This window comes from Hibiscus syriacus, unplaced genomic scaffold (assembly GCF_006381635.1).
Source record: "Hibiscus syriacus cultivar Baekdansim isolate YM2019G1 unplaced genomic scaffold, ASM638163v2 tig00110050_pilon, whole genome shotgun sequence".
Lineage (NCBI taxonomy): Eukaryota > Viridiplantae > Streptophyta > Magnoliopsida > Malvales > Malvaceae > Hibiscus > Hibiscus syriacus.
Genome location: NW_024062576.1, coordinates 97,703 through 107,606, shown reverse-complemented (window position 1 = coordinate 107,606; position 9,904 = coordinate 97,703). Strand labels below are relative to the sequence as shown.

Sequence of the window (9,904 nt, the reverse complement as noted above, 5' to 3'; positions counted from 1 at the left end):
TACAGTAATGAGAAATATAATAATTCCTGAAACTCTTAATATTTTTCAGCATGGTATCTAGAGACTAGGTTGTTTTTTTAGCCTTTTTCTTTTTGTCAGCCCACCCATTCTTTTTCTCTTCTATTCAGACATGACAGTTACAACCCTGAATTTCAATCATCCTCTTTTTTTTTTACACTCTTATGATACATCAGGCTCTCTTTTGATCTCTCATCATCTAATCGGCTTCGAGAATTACAGTATTTAGAGTCGTTCTATGCGGATTGCGATTATAACACCCTAATCTAATCCTACCCGGAGATCACTGGATCATGATGTCACACGGGACCACCTAAGTGACTAACCTAAAAATTTTCTTTTAAAATAACTGACTATAAAGCATCTGATAAAAACTCATCAATGGAAAATAAAACAAAACACAATAATATCGTTTATAAGTACGAGGAGCTCCCAAAATATCAAAATCATACAATACCGAGTTTAAATCAAAAGAGTCCATAACTAGTACATGCCCTCTAAGAATGAATCAAGACATACCTTGAATACTCTAGTTGATCTGCTACTTTGGAATATCTAGTGATAATAACTCCCCACGAACAACCCTTTAAGAACTTGTGCATGAAAACACATTCAGAACGTTGAGCATACGAGCTTAGTGTTTCACTAATAACTGAACTACATGCGCTCACTAAATACGCTAGCTAGTGACACAGGTATAAAGACATGAGAAATACTTATCTACTATGTTATGGTAGGTGTCATGGTACAGATGACGATTCTGCATCTCGGAGCTCACACACCCCTCTAGCATGCCTGAATACCCTTGGATATTTTGGGGTGAGGTCCGGAATTACATCAAAAACGTACACCCCACCAACTTACTCCGTTGAGTCCTATGGCATCTGTGCCCAGCTGACAATTAAGTGTCTTGTCACTGATTGTGATATCCAACTAACTGTCGTATTCTCCTAAAGTAACTACGGTGTCCTGACTATGTATCGAGTATCAAACAAGGCTAGTTTTATGTCGTCCTAACTACTATTATTTCTAACTATTTTGAGTATAATCATTTTTCTTTCTTGTAGTTTTATTTCATGGTATTATGGTATTATGAGACTCCTCAATTCTATCCATTACAGTTTTGGATTCTTCCCCAAAAACTATTCGTGTGTACCGATACTAAGCCCTTCAATATCAGTACTGATCTCTGGGTATCGATAATGGTATATGAGTATTGATACTTGTAACTAATTTAACGACTAAGGACAAGGGCTAGTATCGATACTCTGGCTAGAGTATTGATATTTTTAGTTTATGGTATTGATACTGGCTCGAGTACCAATATCAAATTTAGCTTCGATGTCTTGGAAAATATCTTAGTGTCATACTCTTATTGAGGGTATTCGTACTGGTATCGATACTCCCATGAGTATCGATACCAAAATTGTACACTGGAATCTCTTAAATGATCTTGGTATGGATACCACCCTATGGGTATTGATACCCTACACCCAGTATCGGTACCCACTGAAGGAATATGAATACTTCTATCTCAAATTCCTTTATTATTTTTAGCGCCTTAAGAACAATATCGATACAATTCTTCTAATACCGATACTCGTTCCCAGAAATGCCCTGTTTTGAGCACGAAAAATGCTATCTTTTTATCCCCAAATGTCCTACTGAGGGTCCCAATTGTTATTAAAGTTTTATGTATGAATATAGGGGTCATAAAGAGTCCATAAACATGCTAGAAACATCACAAGATGAAATATACCATGAACATGCTTCATAACTCATGCAACCTAACAAAACTCGCCTAGTGATCTACATGTGGTAGAGTTGAGTTAGAAGTGAGCTACCTTGAATGTCTAGACTGCTGGAAACACCCAAGGTCTAACCAAAAGTGAGTTTCTCTTTCCCCTTAGCTTTGGAGATTTCTCCCACTCATCTCACTAAGCAAGAAATCAAAGCAAAGTTACTAACGTTGTTGGGAAGCTTATAGGAGAATTTAAAACATTTCTAGAGGTTTGAATCTTTTCAAAACGAGCTGAAATCACTTATGTTTCTAAAACCCCCACTAACCCACTTTTGGTTTTCTCCACTAAAACTTTCAAATATGAGCTTGAATTGAAGCTTGGAATAAAGGGATTTTGGCTCTTACCCTGCTGATTCTTGCCCAAGCTTGAAGGGTTACAAAGTTGATACCTTTAACTTGGAACTAATAGCAATGAAGGCCGAGATAGAAGAAGAATAAGACAAAAAAGACAGTGAAAAAGAGAGTGAGGGTGTACAGGATGTGAGATCACCATTTCTTAATGGTTTTCAGCTTTTGAAATTTAAAATGGTAAAATTACACCTTTGGTCACTCAAGTCTTGATCTCAAATTAAAAACACCCCATTTTCTGACATATTGAGCCCAATCCAAGCCCAACTCCACTCAAATTTGGGTCATGGTTTCATTTATGCTAATTGGTTAATCTAAAGCACACTTTGATTAACCAGAAACTACTAACTCGGGATTCGGGGCTTTACAACTCTTTCCTCCTAAAAAAAGAAATTTCATCCTCGAAATTTACCTTGATAGAAGAGGTAAGGGTACTGAAGCTGCATGTCCTCCTCAGTTTCCCAAGTCGTTTCCTCAACGCCATGGTTCCTCTATAGTACTTTCACTAAATGAATCCTCTTGCTCCTCAGTTCCTTAACATCTCTGGCTAGAATTTAGATTGGTTTCTCCTCATAGGTCATATCTGGGTTTACCTCGATCTGTTCTACAAGTATAATGTGGGGAGAATCGGAGCGATATCTTCTGAGCATGAATGTATGGAATACATTGTGACTACGCTCCAATTCTAGTGGTAAGGTTAGCCAGTAAGTCATTAGTCCAACTATTTCTAGTACCTCGTAAGGTCCTATGAAGCACGGGGTCAACTTTCTTTTACGCCCAAAGCGAAGCACTTTATTCCATGGGGAAATCTTGAGGAACACTTTGTCCCCTACTGAGAAATCTATATCCTTAGGCCTTATATCTACGTAGGATATCTACCTATCTAAGGGTTCCTTCAACAGACTCTGAATTAACCAAAATTTCTCTTCGATTTCTCTAATTTAGTCTGAACCCACTATTTTACCCTCATTGAGCTCTGTCCAACATAGTGGAGTCTTACACTTGCGCCCATACAAGCTCTCATATAGAGCTATTTAAATGTTCGACTGAAATTCTTGTTGTACGCGAACTCCACTAAAGGCAAGTGGTCCTCACAACTAGCCTCTAGATCTATAATGGTGCTCCGGAGCATATCCTCTAAGATCTGAATAACTCACTCTAAATGTCCATCAATTTGAGGATGAAAAGTTGTACTGAAGTTTAGTTTGGTCCTAAGGACTCATGAAAGGCCTTCCAAAAGTGGGAGGTGAATCAAGGATCTCTGTCTAATACGATGGATGTTGATATTCCATGTAACCTCACTATCTCACGTATGTACAAATGGGCCAACCTTTCGAAAGGAAGATCTCACTCCAAATTTGCTTCCACAATGGGAACGATGCAATGTACCATTCTATCGTGGATTCTCAATAGCACCAGTTCAAAATTATCTATTGGAATCATCTTTGCGTCCAGCGTGACCTTTGTTTGGAAGAATTTGAAAGAGAGGTTTGATAAAGTATATGGGTCTAGGGTTTATTTTATTCATTAGGAAATAATTAGTCTAGTTCGAAGGGATTCTTCTTTTTCAACCTATTTCACTTGGTTCAAGCTTCTATGGGACGAGTATATGCCCTTGTTCCATTTTCAGACTGTGTCATTGCACAACATAATCATCTACATGTCTCACAAAACACTACAACAAAATTGTTCTATAGCAGTATTTTGAGAGTAAACGCCACTAACTTCAAACTTATAAAGGCGTTTAGACTCCAAACGCCACAAAATGGTAACTTTAGCGGCGTTTTTATACAAAACGCCACGATAGAGTTGTACTTTAGTGGCATTTTTACACAAAACGTCACGATAGGTTCATTCGTAATGGCTTTTTTTAACAAACGCCGTGACAGATTAGTACTTTAGCGATGTTTATATAAAAACACCGTACTAGGGTTCATCTATAGTAGCATTTTTATACAAACGTCGCTATAGACTCGTACTTTAGTGGCGTTTTTATACAAACGCCGCTATAGACTCAAACTTTAGCGGCGTTTGTAAAAACGTCGCTATATACTCGTACTGTAGTGGCGTTTATATAAAAATGCAATAATATGGTTCATATATAATGACGTTTTTATATAAACACCGCTATAGACTCATACTTTAGTGGTATTTTTATATAAACTCTGTTATAAACTCATACTCTAGTGGCGTTTTTATACAAACGCCGCTATAGTATCGTACTGCTATTTTTTCATGTTTTCCAGTTTACCTATTTTTTTTCATTACCGCTCCCTCCTTTCTGAAAAATAAAAATGTTTCATCTTCTCCCTTCCCTCTCTACTTCACTACCACTGAATTCAAATTTCCTGCCTCACCACCACTGCCACTGCACCTCTCTCCGCGCTCTGCCTCCCATGCCTCCCATGACTTGAGTTGGTGGCCTTGCCTAACTCACTGAGTAACTTGCTCCCAATTCTCTCTCTCTCTTCGTTTCCTCTAATAACCGTAACTTACCCCTTCCATTTCGACCAAAATCAAAATGAGATATAAGTCCAGAGAGAGCTGGACTGAACCGAACACGACAAGTTCCTCGAGGCTCTTCATCTGTAATTTCTAAAACCATTTTTTCTATCTAATTAGTTATACGAATTTTTTAATTCTCTTTCGAATTAGGGTTTTTGCCTCTCTCTCCTTTTATTTTGGAAATTGATTGCGGTTATTGATTGCTTGAGTGTCAGTTTCAGCCAGGTGATTGTGTTATCGTCACAAGGATCTATAGATTCAATAAAAAGAAAATCCACTTCACAATACACAACACAGCAACAAGCCATAAATAGAAGGATAAAGGGACTCTTTTCTTTTTCCATAGGATCCCCAAATCTTCCTCTAAAATTGGCTTTGAAATCTTTTGAATCAACCTTTGTGCTAAAGAAGCTTTACTCTTCTTATCTGGTGAAGTATGCGACTCTTTGTTTAGTTCTTTGTTAAATCTCAACATTGTTTTTAAATCCTTTATATTTGTATGATTTTGATTTAATGGGTCTCGTTTTTGAGTTGCTTATAGGTGTGGGTTTAATTTTTTTAGCTTAATTTTATTGTGTTGGGTTCGAATTTGGAGAAATGCTGGTTTCTTTTTTATTCAAGTGCATACTTGACTCCTAAGTTTTGTGATTTCTGATCTTTGTTTGTGTTTTTAGAAATGCTAAAGAAATGTGATCTTTCGAGCGTTTGCTTGTTTGGTGATTTGACATTCTCTCTTTCGATCAATGATGATTGAATTCTCAAGGTTTTTATGTGTCATTTGGGTAGAAATGAGTGGATTGACTGTTTAAACATTTTTTTCCATTCAATGTTTTCACAGGTGTTAGCTAGGAGAAGAAAGAATAAAATGATGAATCATTGCATTCATATTTTTTCTCGTGTTTGCTTAGTTTTGGTCTATTTTTATGTCTTCTTTCGTAATTATCAATTCTTTACAAATTATGTTGTCTTCTCTGATTAGGATTTGCAAGATAGAGAACATGAATAACGTTCTATTTGTTTCAGCGCTCACATATATTGCTGACAATTACAAATCCATCCGAGTCACTTCTCAATGAACTTAGGACTGTTGAGGTTTGTTTGCTTGAATCTCTATTGTTTAATTAAGAGATTTTCAACCTCATTTCTTACGCGCCAATGTAATTCATTTACCTTCATTAAAATTTTGTTAAAACTATCATGCTTAGCGGCCTTTATCTTGTTTGTTGGTACTGGATATGAAGGGACAGTGTGATGAAAAAATGTGCTTCACTTTTTCACTGCATGCTTATTTTGGTTGGGTTATATGCAAGTCTTTTTCTGAATCTGGTTCACGATCTTCAGAAATGTCTATGAATACTTGGTGGCACAACAAAAGGAAAAAAAGGTCTAAAGGTGGAAAAGGTGAAACTTTCACTGTAATGGTATCCATTATAGTATTGTTCTGTAAGTCTGTAACTGCATATGAGTGAAAGTACTTGTTGAGTACTCAAACACCACTCCTCCGAATTGAGGTGCAGTTCGAGTTAAATAGAAGTAGATAGAGATTGAATTGAGTCGAGTTTGAATATCTTTAATACAAGAATTGAGCAACTCATCATGAGCCTAACAAAGATTTTTAGTTTATTTACATGTTTTCAAAGTTGTGTGTTTTAACTCTAGCTGGAGTCAAGTTTCAAGTTCAGTTTTTGGGTAATCGAGCAACTCCTGAACCTAACATGGATTTTGGATTTTTATTATTTTATGCGATATGCATGTATACATATGATTCAGTTCATTTTATTTGTTTTCAAACTCGAGCTCGATTCATGTTTCAAATTCCCTACTTGAGTAATGTTAATCCTAATCAAGTCGTTTGTAGCTTGACTGCATTTTTAGGCTGAGCTCGAGGTTGAAATATAAAAGGCTCATTTGAGCTTAGCTTTGCTCTGTATCAGTTCAGCCCCTTGCGCCTTGTAATTTTACTTTCTAATGTTGCTCAGACTTCATTTTGCTTGAATTATCTGTATCCGACACATTTCTGACTCTTCAACTTAGTAAGATAGCTAATTAAGATAATCTAAATCTATTTTTGGGTTTTAGGAGTTGGATCTGATCAGAATGAAACAGAGGGCAAAGAGGCTAAAGTCGGTGATACCAAAACTGAGGTCAAAGTTACTTTCATCATCCGTATACAAGGGTTGGTGACGTTTTGAATCTTGTTCTTGTTCAATATTTTTGCTTCCTAAATTTTCAGTCTGATTTCCCCCCTTTGTTGTAGCAAAAATGATATGCATCCAAAAACTAGGAACATCTTGTACAGGTTGAGATTGAGGAAAGTTTTCAGTGGTGTATTTATGAAGGAAACTGAGGGTGTGACGGAGATGCTGCAGAAGGTGGAGCCATATGTCACATATGGTTATGGAGGCAACTTTTCTTTCTTTCAAGTTCCCCTTTTTCTTTTTCTCGGTAAATGTATAACGGTGAATCTAATTTTGTAAAAACTCATAAATTTTAATGTGCTTCTCCATGCGTGTTGATGATTTTCTTCCTCTGGTATATTGCTTATTGTCGATTTATTAGTGCCTACTTTAATTGCCTTCAACTTCTTGTAAGGCATGTGTAACCGTTGCTTATGCTTGACGAATTTGTCAAATTATCCTCCGTATTTCCGTAGTTCATGCAAATGATCCTCAAGTTATTTAGCATTTTTGAAATTATTGTATTGGATAGTCTTTCCTTTAGGGAATTGCTGGAGGTTTTAGAATGCATCACTTTTTCACTGCATGTTTATTTTGGTTGGGTTATATGCAAGTCTTTTTCTGAATCTGGTTCACTATCTTCAGACATGTCTATGAATACTTGGTGGCACAACAAAAGGAAAAAAGGTCTAAAGGTGGAAAAGGTGAAACTTTCACTTTGCAGCAGTTGCAAACAGCTCGTGATGAATATGATGAAGTTGTAAACAGTTTGTTTATGTTTAGAGGTCTTGTTTTAATTTTCCAGGAACCATCTTCAGTATTGAAGAATTTATACCATTGTTGAGAGAGCTCATGAATGTCCTAAATCCCCATGTCCGTAAGCTTGTGGTTGGATGGATAACTGTATTGGATAGTGTTCCAGATATTGACATGTTGGGTTTCCTCCCTGATTTTCTTGATGGTAATATGGTTTATTCCTTATAACTAGTATGCGACTCTCTACAAGAAGTGATTTAATTAGCTCTTGGTAACTTTCAGGTTTATTTAATATGTTAAGTGATTCTAATCGTGAAATACGGCAGCAAGCTGATTCAGCACTTTCAGAGTTTCTCCAAGAGATTAAGAACTCTCCGGTAAGACATCCTTTGAGATTTTGTTCTTTAACTGTTGCATTGGCTCTATGGTTGCTTTTCTTAAAGTTTCTTATGCCAAGATTGCCTTTTTACACATATATGTGAGTAACATGATTGATAACTTATTTAGTAACGAAATTTATGGCTTATTGTTTATCATTTACCAAATTTTCTCATAAAGAAAATCTAATCTGTAAAATATCCTAATTGATATATCTAATTTGTAACATACACGTGCATTTCAAGCATTTTCTGCATATTGATGGACTTATCTTCTTCTATAAACATATTCTGTCCAAATTAAATAAAAGCGTTGACCTCATTTGGACACAGGAATTGTACACATTCTACATGTTCTGTTCCACTGTAATTTAATGAAAAAATTAAAGGTTTGAGATCTATGATACAACCTATATGACAGATAATTTAATGGCTAGATTGAAAAATTATTGTCTGCCAGGGTGCATAGAGTTAGAAAAAGGAGAATTATGGGGCAAGATTCCTAATTCGTACTTAAAGATCCTGAAAAGTTATTTTGGATTACTGTTGAATTCAAAGAAGAGATTATTCAGTATTCATCTTTTTGTTATGTTGACGTATTCATATTCTTATTTCCTATTGCATTTTTATTTGTTAAATTTTTCATTTTACCTTATTATTAGCTTGTTGGTTCATTAATTTTCCTGTGACAAGCAGAAAATAATGCTCTTTGTATGTTCTATATACGCACAGGTCAAGAGTTGCCATTGCCCTCAAAATTGTTGTACTGCACTACTGCTGTTATGTTTTCCTTTCAATTTTAAGTTGTTGTTTTGGCATGTGAAGAGTTATGCTGCTCTCTTTTTAGCTGATTTTGATCATGAAAAGATATATCATTTTAGAGAACAATGTCAAATTACATTACATTTAATTTTAATGTTTATAAATTTTAATTTATTTTGTTGTTAATTAGAATGGTTGTTGTTAATTAGATAAAGCTACATGATATTAAATTTAGGTGATGCAGAGCGAAAATGAAATATGCAAAATCAATTAATCTTAGCTAAAGAAAGGTAATTAGTGGTGTTTGTATCCAAAAATGCCGCTATAGATCTGATCTTTTGCGGTGTTTGTATCAAAAAATGCCGCTATAGATCTTGATTTTTTACGGCGTTTGTAACAAAAACGTCGCTATAGATATTGACCTTTTGCGGTGTTTGATCGAAAACGTTGCTATATATATCTACCTTTTGCGACGTTTGTTCTGAAAATGCCGCTATAGATATTGACTTTTTGCGGCATTTGTTCCAAAAATACCGCTATAGATCTTGACCTATTGTGGCGTTTTTTGTTTTCAAACGCCATTAACTTTAGTGGCGTTGGTATGACCGATGCTTCTTGCGGCGTTTTTTCTATCATCGCAAGTGCTTTTAGCGGCGTTTTTAAGCGTCGCTAAAACTCTGTTTTGCTAGTGAAAGAAGCTTTTTCAAATCCTAATGGGTCGTAACAAATCACATTATGTGATTCGGAGCTAAATTTTGATTATGCAACTTTTTTCCATTAGTCAACAATGCCTATTCTATGATTATTCAAGAAGCACAAGGTGTTCATCTTTCTAAGGTTCCCATTTTTGAAGCATAGTTATGTTCTCGAATTCTTCTGAGAATTCTGACAAGAGGCGTTTTAACGGTGTTTGTGACTATTGCAAGATTAGGGGTCATCGTCGCGATAGTTATTGTCTTAATAATTTTCCCTTGAACTTTAAATTTACCAAAAAGAAAGGAACATAGGCGGTCGTTGCAATTCAGACTGACTGGAGTTCTCATTATAATCTTGTCTCTACGGGATCTCAAGCTTTATCATCGTGTCTAGCTCTAGTTTCCTCAACTCAAGTTTTTACTCCAAAACAATATAATCAAATTCTCAATCTGTTAAATACTTCC

At 35.7% G+C, this 9,904-nt stretch overlaps 1 long non-coding RNA gene across 2 annotated transcripts; it reads left to right on the top strand.

Moving 5' to 3' along the window:
- The first annotated feature begins 4,454 nt into the window (after positions 1-4,454).
- LOC120214021 lies at positions 4,455-8,797 on the top strand. Of its 2 annotated transcripts, XR_005524824.1 has the most exons (7): positions 4,455-4,755; positions 5,696-5,764; positions 6,752-7,117; positions 7,495-7,553; positions 7,655-7,810; positions 7,888-7,982; positions 8,715-8,797. It is a non-coding gene; the product is annotated as an uncharacterized LOC120214021 (long non-coding RNA). The 2 variants fall into 2 exon arrangements; XR_005524823.1 differs by having other exon boundaries at positions 6,752-7,553.
- The last annotated feature ends 1,107 nt before the right edge of the window (positions 8,798-9,904 follow it).